This window comes from Bison bison, unplaced genomic scaffold, assembly GCF_000754665.1.
Source record: "Bison bison bison isolate TAMUID 2011002044 unplaced genomic scaffold, Bison_UMD1.0 scf7180017864462, whole genome shotgun sequence".
Taxonomy (NCBI): Eukaryota; Metazoa; Chordata; class Mammalia; order Artiodactyla; family Bovidae; genus Bison; species Bison bison.
The window spans coordinates 3,740,010-3,755,893 of record NW_011495024.1 but is presented as its reverse complement, the minus strand read 5'-3'; the positions used below and the strand labels follow the sequence as shown (position 1 = coordinate 3,755,893).

Here is a 15,884-nt window from a genome sequence, read left to right as displayed (position 1 = left end):
CCACTGTTTCTCCATCTATTTGCCATGAAGTGATGGGACTGGATGCCATGATCTTTGTTTTCTGAATGTTGAGCTTTAAGCCAACCTTTTCAATCTCCTCTTTCACTTTCATCAAGAGGCTCTTTAGTTCTTCTTCACTTTCTGCCATAAGGGTGGTGTCATCTGCATATCTGAGGTGATTGATATTTCTCCCAGCATTCTTGATTCCAGCTTGTTCTTCATCCAGCTCAGTGTTTCTCATGATGTACTCTGCATATAAGTTAAATAAGCAGGGTGACAATATACAGCCTTGACATAATGCTTTTCCTATTTGGAACCCGTCTGTAATTCCATGTCCATTTCTAACTGTTGCTTTCTGACCTGCATACAGATTTCTCAAGAGGCAGGTCAGGTGGTCTGATATTCCCATCTTTCAGAATTTTCCACATAAAATTAAACATCACAATAACTGAAAGAAAACCCAATTTATCTATCTATATTTCTAAGTCTGGAATTAACATCCGCATTGCAAGAGATTCCTTCTTTCCTCTTCATGATAATGATGGATAAATTCACAGTGTTTCAGAGCACTTGAATTATCCCCCTAAAAATTTCTGTTTGATCAGTAAAGCATGAGCAACAGTACTATCTTCTGCCTGAATTACAAAAACAGCAATTAGGTTGTTTTCAATTTACCTTTGTTTCTTCAACACAGGGAAGCCCTAAATTTAGTATATTATTTTAACACTGAACAGTTTATAGTCAATTATTACTGCAATACCACAGACATCACCTTTTTTCTTCCAACTGAACTTCTTTTTTCTTAACATTTACCATATGACCTTAAAGCGTGGGGATAAGAAATGTTGCTATTAGAGTTCTATTTTTGAACACACTTTGGTTTTATTTTTGTCTTAATAGAGGCTGGAGTGTGTAACAAATCCTCAACAACAAAAGAAGAACAAAAAAAATAAATAAAAGGAAATTTACTCAGTCACAATCAATTTTGATAATGAATCAGTTACACAAATTAAAAATAGAGAAGAGCAGTTTAATGACTTCCAAAGATTGCGTTGCCATTTCAAATGTTTATGATATGTTTATGTAGAATTTAGTAGGGACAAAAAAAGTCATTATCACTGAATTTTAGTTACCACAATGCAGGACAGTAAGAACAAATAGCAGAATTCTTCATTTTTCCAAGCTTAATGTTCAATAAATGAATGACAGACCACAGAATTAACTTCTTTTAAAAAATGATTTTTTTAATGCTAACAAAATAGATTTTAAAAGACACAGTTGGTATCCACAGGAACTACCACTATGTTTTATGTCAAAAGAAATGTACTGCTTTAATATAAGCATGTAGCTAAAATGATTGCTTTTCTCCCTTTAACACAAAAGTTTACAAATTTAAAATATCATTGAATATTCATACAATCCATCACAGCCACAGGCTAAAGAATAAAAAACAATACAGTTCCATGAACAAATGCAAAAGGAATTTGAGAGAATCCAACATCCATTCACAATGAAACCTCTGTCAACTAGAAACAGAAGGGAACTTCCTCGACTTGATAGAGATTACATACAATTAACATCTTACTTAATGGTAAGTAAGACCACCTGACCTGCCTCTTGAGAAACCTATATGCAGGTCAGGAAGCAACAGTTAGAACTGGACATGGAACAACAGACTGGTTCCAAATAGGAAAAGGAGTATGTCAGGCTGTATATTGCTTATTTAATTTGTATGCAGAGTACATCATGAGAAACGCTGGGCTGGAAGAAGCACAAGCTGGAATCAAGATTGCTGGGAGAAATATCAATCACCTCAGATATGCAGATGACACCACCCTTATGGCAGGAAGTGAAAAGGAACTCAAAAGCCTCTTGATGAAAGTGAAAGAGGAGAGTGAAAAAGTTGGCTTAAAGCTCAACATTCAGAAAACAAAGATCATGGCATCTGGTGCTATCACATCATGGCAAATAGATGGGAAAACAGTGTCAGACTTTGTTTTTTGGGGCTCCAAAATCACTGCAGATGGTGACTGCAGCCATGAAATTAAAAGACGCTTACTCCTTAGAAGGAAACTTATGACCAACCTAGATAGCATATTCAAAAAGAGATATTACTTTGCCAACAAAGGTCCGTCTAGTTAAGGCTATGGTTTTTCCAGTGGTCATGTATGGATGTGAGAGTTGGACTGTGAAGAAAGCTGAGTGCTGAAGAATTGAAGCTTTTGAACTGTGATGTTGGAGAAGACTCTTGAGAGTCCCTTGGACTGCAAGGAGATCCAACCAGTCCACCCTAAAGGAGATCAGTTCTGTGTGTCCATTGGAAGGACTGATGCTACAGCTGAAACTCCAATACTTTGGCCATCTCATGTGAAGTGTTGACTCATTGGAAAAGACCCTGATGCTGGGAGGGATTGGGGGCAGGAGGAAAAGGGATGACAGAGGATGAGATGGCTGGATGGCATCACTGACTTGATGGACATGAGTTTGGGTGAACTCCGGGAGCTGATGATGGACGGGGAGGCCTGGTGTGCTGCGATTCATGGGGTCGCAAAGAGTCGGACACGACTGAGCAACTGAACTGAACTGATCTAATGGTAAGAAACTAGATTATTTCCCCCTAAGATCAAGAACAAGGCAAGAATTTCCCCTCTTATCATTCCTTTTCAACACTGTACTAGAAGTTCCAGCTAATGCAATAAGAGAAGAAAAGGAAAGAAAAGTTATGTGGATTGGAAAGGAAAATTGTAAACTGTTTTTGTTATTAGATGACATGATTATCTACATAGAAAATTTTAGAGAATCAACAACAAAAATAAAACTCCTGCAACTAAGCAGCAATTATAGGAAAGCTGAAGGATACAAAATTAAGGCACAAACTGGACTTCTTACACACCAATGACGAACAGCAGGAATTTGAAATTAAAACACAAGACATTTATATATCAACCAAAAAGAAAATGTACATTTCTTAGGTATATAACAAAATATGTACAAGATTTTTTCCTAAATGGTCTATGTTTTACATTTATGCCCATGATCCATTTTAATTAGATTTCATATAAAGTGTGAGGTTTGGACTGTGGTTCATTTTGGATGTGGGCATATGGTTATCCATTTGCTTCATCTAAGTGTCTTGAGTCAAGGGAAAAATCCCTTCTTCTCTTCTTTTCCTGTTCTCCCTTGTGTGTAAGACACTAAGCCTAATGACTTCTTTGGATTTAGTCTTTAGGGAATAAAAGTCAGGAAGGGTAGTACCTTGTAGAAAACTTAAGCTTTCTGCCAACTCTCAAATCTTCCCTGAGAAGAAAAGTGCACTGGGACTGCTAGTTGCTTCAGTGGGAAAAAATCATGGAAAAAGTACCAGGAGAAAACATAAACTAACATCACAAAAATTACCTCACAGGCAAAAGTTCTGCATGCTGGCAAGTATATGAATTTTCTCTGAAGAAGCTATAAGATACATCAGATTGTCAAAATACCCACAAATCCCCCCACTATTTTTTTTAATCACTGTCTTTAAGCCTCAGATTCATGCTATAGGAACAAGGATTCTTCCCTGTAGGGTGATGTGAAGTTCAGATGCTTCCTCTTAGCCAAGGATGTGGGACTCATTGTCCTCAAAATAGTGTTCTATTCACTCAGGTTGGTAGGCTGGTTTAGTTATGATGGCATTTCTTCCCCTCCTGGAATTGCAAGTGGATAATAATCTTTTAGGAGTCACCAAAATCATACAAATGAGGGCATCAAACCCTCCTAAGTTAATCAGAGTGGTTCTCAATGCAGGCATCCCACTGCTCTTCTTAAACAACCTACAAGACAGTGCATGACTTTTTTTATCCAATTTTTTACTTTCACAAATACAAGATCATCAGCACTTGTGTGCAGACTCCCATATACACAGAACTACATAAAAGGGGTAAAGAATGAATAATACAATCCTGGATGAAAACTAAACAGAAGAGATGAACACACACACACCAATAAGGACAGTATGTGACACAGGGCACTTATCTGGGGCAGTTAAAGACAAGACAATTCTACTACCAACACATCTTCAACCAAATTAAGTTCCGTGTAGTAATGTACTACCAGACCCTAGATACTGAGGATTCATCTATGAATCCTTGAAAAACAGGCAAATCACTCACACACAATTTCCACTGAGAGCTGACACTATTTGAATGGCAATTTCAAAGTAATTATTGGGAAGAAAAGTTTATTTACTTATAGGCTAACAAAAGTATCACCTTAAAATCAAGGGCAACAAAGATTCCTCCTTGCCTGAGCTTCCTCAGTGGGTAAAATAGTAAGATATGTTTTCCAACCTAAGCCACCCTCTTTTGACCGGAGCCCTGGACATACCTCTAACCTCACCCCGTGTAAGGAATAAGCCCGACCACCTCCCAACAACAAAGCAAACAAGGTAAACTGTTACTTGCTCTTGTTTCCTCCTGCTACTGCAGAGCCCCCAATAAAGCCTTGCCTGAAAAAATTTTTAAAAAGATATATTTTCCACAATCTCCTACAATCTCATTTTATATAGTCAGCACACACACACCAAATGCCTAGAACCTACAAGCCCTCAATAAACATTAAAAGAATTGAGTCAAAGTGACTGAAAGACAGATCTACGATTAAAAGATAATTATATATTACATCAGTAGAATTTCTGCTTGGACCCCATCTACTATGTATGTGCCTATGAGAGTGTTTGGCTGATCAGCTCAGCCCCAGGCAAGTGCTAAGGCAAGCTGTCAAGAATCTCTTCATCTAACAGAGAAATCAAGAAGTATATGCCTATACAGCACTTAAAGAAGTAATGCATATTTACTCAAGGCTGAGTTTGTGAGATTTCTATGGAAGTTGTTTTACAAGCAGAAAGGTCATGTTTTGACATAACGCATCTATATAAAATGTAAATGAATTATTGTGGATTAAAAACAATAACATCCTTACACTCTGATTCCATATTAAAAGAATCATATAAATATAACTGGAGCAGGAAAAGAACAAAATACACTCTGCCACCTTTACTTTTCGGTCTATACAGAATAAAATACAACCACAAAGTCGTGGAAACTAAAAAGAAGAGGAAGCTTGTCTTTTCTTTTCTTCCTGAAAGATATTGCTTACACCTGGATTAAGTTAAAAAACTAAATGTGAACCAGTGAAAATGGTCTTAAATTTTCACTGAGAAAATAACTGGGAGATTTCTCTTTTTTTCTCAGTGTTGATGTTTAATCTATTGTCTCTTGCAATTCACTCACTTTCAGTGAAAACACTTCAATTGCTTTTTAATTTTTACTGAAATCGAATGGCTCCAATATTTATATTTTCAATCCTTTGCCTTCAAAGTCTGTATTTTTAATTATTTTAAAGAATTAAAAAAAATTTTTTTTGGTGCTCTGCAGCCTGTGGTATCTTAGCCCCTGACAAGGGATAGAACCCACGTCCTGCATTTGAAGCCGAAGTCTTAACCTCTGGAGTACCAGGGAAATACCAAAGCCTGTGTTTTTGTAAATACTGTCTTCTAGCCCAGTCATTCTCTGAGAGTTTGACTCTAGACCAAGTCAGGCTCCTAAAGGATGACAGGCCAAAGCAAGATCAGGTTGCTCTCCGCAATCAGCAGGGAGGGTAAGTTTAGTTGAAAGACTGAAGTTCTTTCCGTGGAGAAGAGACAAAGAATCGAGAACAGCTCCCCTTCATGTGCTTACTCTTCTAGTAAAACTATTTGACAAACCTATCTTATTTCCAGACCAAGGCTAAAGAGGTATGCACAGGACATGAAGGAGTAGAGAAGAAAGAAAAGTTCTTGTGTGATAACCTGACCATTTTGGAGCAAAACAGAGCAGCTTTGGAAGCTTGCTCCAAGGTAGTGACTGAGGACATACATACCCTGCAGGATATTAGTCATCCAATTGTGTACTCAGATATAAACCACACATCTTCTGCTAAGCCAGAGAGACATTTAATTCATTAGATCACACCCATCTCATGCCTTAATCAATTATTTACCAAGTAAAGCTCATTAGGTCATATATTAAAAGGGGCATGAAGGTAAAAATATTCTCATGCATACACACAGCAAGGCTGTTGCCTGCCGAGTCACTTCTGGAAAGCAAATGTAGCATTTATCTCCAGACATTGTCAGAAACAATGACTTAACAGTTCTGCATTTGAGAGCAAGAGGACAGAGCAAGTATCACATGCCAACAGTGATGCCTGGTAAGATGGAAACAAGACAACCTCTCTTTCACCCTCCCTCTCTCTCCCCTCAACCCCAAGACCACACACATCACTGGGTGTGCTTTATCTATGCACGCATGTATACGTGTGTGCATTTATAGACCAGCATTTTAAGCTTTTATTGTCAAATATCCCCACTAGGATGTAAACTCCTTGAGAAAAGTGACTTGGTATCTTTTAGATACTATTATAACCCCAGCACCCAGAACATGGCAGTCTTTTCACAAATTTTTATTGAGTGAATAAAACTACTTATGAGCTATGTGGTAAAACACGTTTTAACATATTAATAATACTTTGCAAAAAAGAGTTCCCCTAACAATGGTTTGTACATTAGAGATACCAAACAATAATTCTGAATAATATTCTCCTAACTGATCCCTTTTAAAATCTATTCATTTAAAAGTATGACATAATTCAGAGAGTGCATATTTAAACCATTAGTAAAAGTGTGTACACATAAAAGAAATGTGTTTGTTGACATTATATTCACATAAAAAATGGACAGAAGTAAATAAGGTACAATCCAGAGACAGAATCTAGAATAGAAAATATCCTCATGTAAAAGATTTCATGCTTGAAATAAAAACTGGCAATCAAATTTCAAGCCTCAAGAATGAAATCTTACTTTAAAAGCAATAATTAAAAACTGTGTTGCATCTGACAAATCTCTTGCCAAGCACCTGAAATTGTTCATCCTTAATTTATTCTATCTCACTATTTGAAGAGTTTGAAGAACTAAGAAACTACAATTCTACAGTTAATCTTCATTGCGTTCCTCCCTTTCACCTGAATGCTCCCAACTCTCATTGATGATACTTTTATGACTCTTGTTGTTCAGACAAGTTGGATACTGGTAGTTTTAGAGCCATGTATCTTTCTGAAAAATTCTCAAGAAATTTAAAATAAAACCACAGTGATGGTTTATTTTGCAAACATGTCAATATTCAATCCATAAAAGCAACATGAACAGGAAGCATGGGGAAACAAACAAAGAAACTATATATATATATATTTTTTTTTTTTTAACTTTGGTACGACTCATTCTCCAATTCAATTACACTTAATTGAATGGGACAATACATGCTCTTCGTTCTAGGACTCTGATTAAAACTCCCATGAGAATGCACAGGAAACAACATACATATACAAATTTAAATGTGAATAGGATTTATCCATCAGATACAGAACAGATTTGTGACTGCCAAAGTGGGGAGGGTAACAGATGGAAGGATTGGGAGTTTTGGATTAGCAGAGGCAAACTAATATATATAGGATGGGTAAACACCAAGATCCTAATGAATGGTATAGGGAACTATATTGCAATTCCTGTGATAAATAATGATGGAAAAGAATATGCAAAAGAACATATGTATGTATAACTGAACCACTGTGCTGTATCCCTGAAATTAACACAACAATGTAAATCAACATACTTGAAAAATTGTAAAGATAATATAAAAGATCAATGCATCAGTATTTAGAACTGCAGTACTCATCACTGAATTGCATCTTAAATTGTTACAAGTAAGAGTTGTGTTATGTATATTCAAAAACTGTCAGTGGAACAAGGCATGAGCAGATAGAGAAATATACTTACTAACAAGGATTTACAACCAAAAATGGTCCTAAATTGCTCAGAACTAACTGTAATTTACAGTGATCTCCTTAATCAATTCAACTACTTCTCACAACAAACTGTATGTGACATTAGTTATTAAACTTTAATAACAGAATATAATTGTGTATCAGTTCAGTTCAATTGCTCAGTTGTGTATGACTCTTTGTGACCCCATGGACTGTAGCATGCCAGGCTTCACAGTCCATCACCAACTCCCAGAGCTTGCTCAAACTCATTTCCATCGAGTTGGTGATGCCATCCAACCATCTCATCTCATCTTCTGCTCCTTCCTGACTTCAATCTTTCCCAGCATCAGAGTCTTTTCCAATGAGGCAGTTCTTCACATCAGGTAGCCAAAGTACTGGAGTTTCAACTTCAGCATCAGTCCTTCCAAGGAATATTCAGGACTGATTTCCTTTAGGATGGACTGGTTGGATCTCCTTGCAGTCCAAGAGACTCTCCAAAGTCTTCTCCAACACCACAGTTCAAAAGCATCAATTCTTCTGCCCTCGGCTCTCTTTATAGTACAATTCTCACATCCACACATGACTACTGGAAAAATAGCTTTGACTAGACAGACCTTTGTCGGCAAAGTAATGTATCTGCTTTTTAGCATGCTGTCTAGATCAGACATAGCTTTTTTCCAAGGAGAAACTGTCTTTTAATTTCATGGCTGCAGTAACCATTTGCAGTGATTTTGGAGCTCAAAAAAATAAATTCTGTCACTGATTCCATTGTTTCCCCATCTAGCTGCCATGAAGTGATGGGACTGGGTGAAAATGATCTTAGTTTCTTGAATGTTGAATTTTAAGCCAGTTTTTCACTCTCCTCTTTCCCTTTCATCAAGAGGCTCTTTACTTCTTCTTCACTTTCAGCCATAACAGTGGTGTCATTTGTGTGTCTGAGATTATTGAGATTATTGAGAAGTATTGATGCTTCTCCCAGCAGACTTGATTACAGCTTGTGTTTCATCCAGGCCAGCATTTCCCATGATGTAGTCTGCATAGAAGTTAAATAAGCAGGGTGACAATATACAACCTTCTTGTACTCCTTTCCCAACTTGGAACCGTCCATTGTTCCATGTCCGGTTCTAACTATTGCTGCTTGACCTGCATACAGATTTCTCATAAGGCAGGTAAGGTGGTCTGGTATTCCCATCGCTTGAAGAATTTTCCACAGTTTGTTGTGATACACACAAAGGTTTTTGTGTAATCAATAAAGCAGATGTTTTTCTGGAACTCTCTTGCTTTTTTGATGATACAGCAGATGTTGCCCATTTGATCTCTGGTTCCTCTGCCTTTTCTAGATCCAGCATGAGCATCTGGAAGTTCAAGAATCATGTACTGGTGAAGCCTGGCTTGGAGAATTTTGAGCATTACTTTGCTAGGGTGTGAGATGAGTGCAATTGTGTGGTAATTTGAGCATTCTTTGGCATTGGAATGAAAACTGACCTTTTACAGTCCTGTGGCCACTGCTGAGTCTTCCAAATTTGCTGGCATATTGAGTGCAGCACTTTCACAGCATCATTTTTAAGGGTTTGAAGTAGCTCAACTGGAATTCCATCCCTCCACTAGCTTTGTTCGTAGTGATGCTTCCTAAGGTCCACTTGACTTCACATTCCAGGATGTCTGGCTCTAGGTGAATGATCACACCATCGTGGTTATCTGGGTCACGATGATCTTTTTTGTATAGTTCTTCTGTGTATTCTTGCCACTTCTTAATATCTTCTGCTTCTGTAAGTCCATACCATTTCTGTCCTTTATTGTGCCCATCTTTGCATGAAATGTTCCCTTGGTATTGCTAATTTTCTTGAAGAGATCTCTAGTCTTTCCCATTATATTGTTTTCCTCTATTTCTTTGCATTAATCACTGAGGAAGGTTTTCTTATCTCCCCTTGCTATTCTTTGGAACTCTGCAGTCAAATTGGTATACCTTTCCTTTTCTCTGTTGCCTTTAGTGTCTCTTCTTTCCTCAGCTATTTGTAAGTCCTTCTCAGACAACCATTTTGTCTTTTTTGTATTTTTCTTGAGAATGGTCTTGATCACTGCCTTCTATACAATGTCACGAACTTCCATCCATAGTTCTTCAGTTACTCTGTCCATCAGATCTAATCCCTTGAATCTACTTGTCACTTCTACTGTATGTTCATAACGAATTTGATTTAGGTCATACCTGAATGGTCTAGTGGTTTTCCCTACTTTCTTCAATTTAATTCTGAGTTTGGCAATAAGGAGTTCATGATTTGAGCCACAGTCAGTTCCCAGTCTTGTTTTTGCTGACTGTATAGAGCTTCTCCATCTTTGGCTGCAAAGAATATAACCAATCTGATTTCCGAATTGACCATCTGGTGATGTCCATGTGTAGAGTCTTCTCTTGTGCTGTTGGAAGAGGGTGTTTGCTATGACCAGTGAGTTCTCTTGGCAAAACTCTGCTAGCCTTTGCCCTGCTTCATTTTGTACTCCAAGGCCAAACTTGCCTGTTACTCCAGGTACCTCTTGACTTCCTCCTTTTTCATTCCAGTCCCCTGTGATGAAAAGGACATCTTTTTTTGGTGTTAGTTCTAGAAGGTCCTGTAAGTCTTCATAGAACCATTCAATTTCAGCTTCTTCAGCATTACTGGTTTCAGGACAGACTTGGATTACTGTGATACTGAATGGTTTGCCTTGGAAACGAACAGAGATCATTCCGTCATTTTTGAGATTGCACCCAAGTACTGCATTTCAGACTCTTTTGTTGACTATGAGGGCTACTCCATTTCTTCTAAGGGATTCTTGAACACAGTAGTAGATATAATGGTCATCTGAATTAAATTTGCCCATTCCGGTCCATTTTAGTTCAGTGATTCCTAAAACGTTGATGTTTACTCTTGCCATCTCTTGTTTGACCACTTCCTATTTACCTTGATTCATGGATCTAACATTCCAGGTTCCTATGCAATATTGCTCTTCACAGCATCAGACTTTACTTCCATCACCAGTCACATCCACAACTGGGTGTTGTTTTTGTTTTGGCTTTGTCTCTTCATTCTTTCTGGAGTTATTTCTCCACTCTTCTCCAGTAGCATATTTGGCACCTACCTACTTGGGGAGTTCATCTTTCAGTGTCATATCTTTTTGCCTTTTCATACTATGTATACATATAATTGATGGGCTTCCCTGGTGGCTCAGAGGTTAAAGTGTCTGCCTGCAATGCAGGAGACCTGGGTTCGATCCCCTGGAGAAGTAAATGGCAACACACTCCAGTATTCTTGCTTGGAGAATCCCATGGGCAGAGGAGCCTGGTGGGCTACAGTCCACAGGGTCACAAAGAGTCGGACACGACTGAGAGACTTCACTTTCACACATATAATTTCATACATATAATTGTGTATAGCCTGGCTATAAGAGCTATGAGTTAAAAGAAAGGTCTACATATTTCCCTGCATCTTCTCCAACTCTCCTATTGCTGTCCAAAAGTCAATTTTTACTTCTTTTAAAAAAATAAATCAAAATATATTTTTTAGGTTGTCATTATGTGTTTCTCATACAGAGTCCTACCAATTAAAGAAAAGTTGCCTCCTGGCTGTGCTTTCCTTTGCTGTCCCCTCATTCTGTAAGACATTGAAATTGATGTACGGTAAGGATAGAGGGAGAGAAAGACATTGCTAAACAGAGGTGTGAGAGAAACAGTGCTCTGTAAACATAAAATTTAAGGACTACTTTTATCATTATTTGCAAGTAATTGCTCAATTTCACTGTATAATCAAGATATAGGTAACCCTCCTTCTTAAGCAAGATCCCTCATGCTCCTGCTGCCTATTTCTGACTTATTTTCTCCCTCAACTCATGACTTGATATCCATTTTCATTTAATTTTACCCATGTAAACACGCTGTACAAGGGGCAATAGAAATGTGTTCTTACTGACATCACTACCTAAAGAGAGCAATATGTTGATCTGAATGCATGTTGAGATTAATTTGACACAGAAATAATCAACATTAAATCAAGAATAATACTGCAAGTACATTTAGAATGGATAAACAATAAGGTCCTACTGTATACACCACAGGAAACTATATTGAATATCGTACTATAAAATATAATGGAAAAGAATATAGAAAAGAATATGTATATATGTATACACAAAGTTATATGTATATAACCGAGTCACATTCTTACAGAAAGATTGGCACAACATGTACATCAACTATACTCTAATAAGAAATTTAGAAAAGAATAATTCCAGGATGGGGGAGTAGTCTTCAATAAGGATGCAATGGAAAATTGGACCCAGAACAACATCAAAATGTCTTTGACATTTCCTCAAGTTTTCTCAGAAATGATTAATAACCAACAATCTAAAGAATTAGCAGGAGACATTATCATTCTAAGTGAACTAAGTCAGACAGAGAAAGACAAATTTAATAAGATATCCCTTATATATGGAATCTAAAAAAAAGATACAATTGAAGTTATTTACAAAATAGACTCACAAAATAAACTTATGGTTACCAAAGGGAAAAGGTGGAAGGTGGATGGACAAATTAGAAGGTTGAGATTAACACACACACACAATATAAAATAATCAACAAGGACCTACTGTATAGCATAGGAAACTCTACTCAATACTCTGCAATAACCTACAACGGGAAAAGAATCTGAAAAAGAATAGATACATATATACGTACAACTGAATCACTTTGGGCCATACCTGCTAACATGACATTGTAAATCAACTATATCCCAATATAAAATAATAATTAAAAAAATAAAGGACTCCCTTCCAACAAAAAATGAGTTAGCAGGAAATCTGCTCTGTAAGTATCATGTTTCATAAATCACGTCTTTAACATACAGATTCTCTGGAATTCCTGGTAGTCCAGGAGTTAGGACTCTGCTTTCACTGCAGGGGGCATGGGTTCAACATAACTGTGCAATACAATTTAAAAAAAAAATTCTCTAATATTTTAGATGGAGAGATGGAAAACTGAAGTCACTGCCAGTCAGCTTAGTCCAGGAAATCTGGGATGTATCTGATGCTGAATATTCTCATTTGAAAATGAGAATTAAAACTCTACAAAAACTACGCTCATCCATTCCTGGGTTCTAAAGCTGATCAAGAAAGAGGGGTCCTTCTCCACCACATACATGCCACATTCAGTTCAAAACAGCAGAGGATTTTCTTTGATATAGTTTAGCTTCTCTTTCTCTAAAATCTATGCTCTACCATTCTTTATGCTTCCATATCTGACTAAATGTTGTTCTTCTAAATAATAGTGATAACAGTAACAACAAAAGCAACAATACATTTGTTGATCTCTTAATATGCATCAAGATTTTATGTGCATTTTCTTACTGAACCTTCGCAACCATCCCATGAAGTAGCAGCTAGTATTTAAACTGCATTTTATAGAGGAGAAAAATCATGTTTAAAGAAATTTAGTCATCTTCATGAGTCACACAACTAGTAAGGGGCAGAGGAGAGGCCCATGCCTAGGTCTGTCTAATTCTATATCCCTAATCTCTGCAGTAACTGTACAAACAGTAGAAGGGCTCAAAAAATCACTTGGCTTAAGTGCTTGATTTAACAAATCAGAAATTAAGACTCCAAAGAGTATGGTACAGTGTCTCTTTGCTCCTAAGTCTCTATGATTATATGATAGCATTGAACACATCTACACCAACAATCCTCCTTTGGACTTCATAACTTCCCTGGTTCTCCACTTAACTACCATTCTGGCTTTCTAGCAACTCTCCTTTGCCTGTCCATGTTCTAAGTGTCAGCCTTCTCTAGGACTCCATCCTCAGCCTCCTCTCTAGTTTATCTATGTCAAGGTTTTGCAAACTGCAAAAACATTTTTTTAATTGGAGTATAATTGCCTTAAAATATTGTGTTGGCTTCTGCTGTACAACAATGTGAATCAGCTATAAATATACATATATTCCCTCCTTTTTGAGCCTCCCTCCCTCCTCCCCGTTCCACTGCTCTAGGTCACCACAGAGCACCAGGCTGAGGGCAGCTTCCTGCTATCTATCTATTTTACATACTGTAGTATATATATATGTTAATGCTACTCTCTAAATTCTCCCCACCTTCTCCCATGTTATATCCATAAGTCTGTTCTCTATGTCTGCATCTCTATTCCTGCCCTGCAAATTGGTTAATCAGTACCATTTTTCTAAAGTCCCATACAACCTTCTTCTCTTTCTGACTTACTTCATTCTTATGACAGACTCTAGCTTCATCCACATCACTACAAATGGTCTAATTTCATTCTTTTTTATGAAAAGAAAGAAAGAAAGTGAAGTCACTCAGTTGTGTCTGACTCTTTGTGACCCCATGGACTGTAGCCTACCAGGCTCCTCCATCCATGGAATTTTCCAGGCAAGAGTACTGGAGTGGGTTGCCGTTTCCTTCTCCAGGGGATCCTCCCAACCCAGGGGTCGAACCCAGGTCTCCCGCACTGCAGGCAGACGCTTTACCATCTGAGCCACCAGGGAAGCCCTATTCATTTTTATGGCTGACTAATATTGCATTGTATATATGTAACATAACTTCTTTATCCATTCATCTGTTGATGGACATCTAGGTTGCTCTTAGCATACTTTTTAAAGCTATGCCAAAGTTGCTAAACATACCCCTTTAATTACAGTTCCTTCCTCTCTATATAGGGCTTCCATTCCTTCAACTACCCTACACGCACTTGTGATTCATATCCAACCAAGTTTTGTCTAAGTTAAAGATTCAAAAATTCCAATTTCCCATAAACCCTTTATTTCCCATGACCCTTTGTACTCACCAGTGTCCAAAATCTCATTCAGTCCTTCATACCATATTTGTATATCTCCTACGATCTTTAACATCATCTCTCTTCCTTTGAATCAGCTCACCCTTAAATCTGATACACTCTCAGCGACCACATTGAGTTCATCCTTAAACCAGTCAATCAATCTGACCTGAAATATCTCTGAACCAGGCCATCCTATTCAAATGGCCACTGTCCAAGCTAAGCTTTTCCTTTTCTCTCATATGAATGACTACATCAGCCATCTGATTTAATTGGATTGGTTTCCCCAATCCACAATCTCTCTACCTTTGGTCTAAGTTCCTCTCATTCATCAGAGCAACACTTTTCAAAGATATTGACTATGTTATCCCTGCTCATCCCCACACACTCCTTCCCAACTCACTCAGAGTAAGAGCCAACCCATGGTTATTGCACTAAGGAGCCTTCAAAAGCTGATCCAACTCCTCCCTCCTATCTAGCTTCTATCCTCCTTCCATCCTGCCCCTCATCACTCCACAATAATTACTATTTCCAGGACACACTTCTGTTCATATTTTTGTTTGGAATTAATCCCTCAAAACAACAGCTTTTTGAAGCCCCTCTCATTTTCATACAAAGCCTTATCAACACCATCAACATCTTCTTCCTAGCCTGCTTTAAGCAGCACTTTTTAGTTTGGGGAATTTTTTCAGGCTCTGCATTTCACACTTCACCATAACTAGCTCTGTCTGGCAAGAGAGGTTAAGACTAGTATCCAGGTCTCAGACTGATTTTTCCCAAAGTTAAACAGCTAGTTAAATGATTGCTATTAATTTTCTAAATGTTTTCATTTCTAAATATGCATATATTATTAGAAATCTCCACCAGAAGACTTAAAGCCATGTAATAAATCACCCAGATCATGCCTTCTCTCACAGTAATCTCTTACACATCCTACCATATCCATTCATTAATTTGTGAGGCAAATGAAACATTCAAATCATCCTAAATATTTTTATGCTTTTTTATTACTTGTGCATTTTTTCCTGTGATCCAGACTACTTCTATCTTGGCCCAGTGTAAAATAATATTAACACAAGAGCAGTATTAAAATCACATAAAATATTAGGGGAAATGATTAATTTTTTTACTTATGTCAGGTGGCACTGGTGGTAAAGAGCCCACCTGCCAATGTAGGAGACATAAGGGACGCAGGTTTGATCCCTAGGTCAGGAAGATCCCCTGGAAGAGGGCATGGCAACCCACTCCA

The 15,884-nt window shown here is 37.6% G+C and overlaps 1 protein-coding gene across 1 annotated transcript in view; it reads right to left on the bottom strand.

Annotated features, from left to right (window-relative positions):
* Positions 1-15,884, bottom strand: part of RYR2 (ryanodine receptor 2 (cardiac)) — an 826,801-nt gene that overhangs the window by 450,722 nt on the left and 360,195 nt on the right. The window lies entirely within an intron of this gene.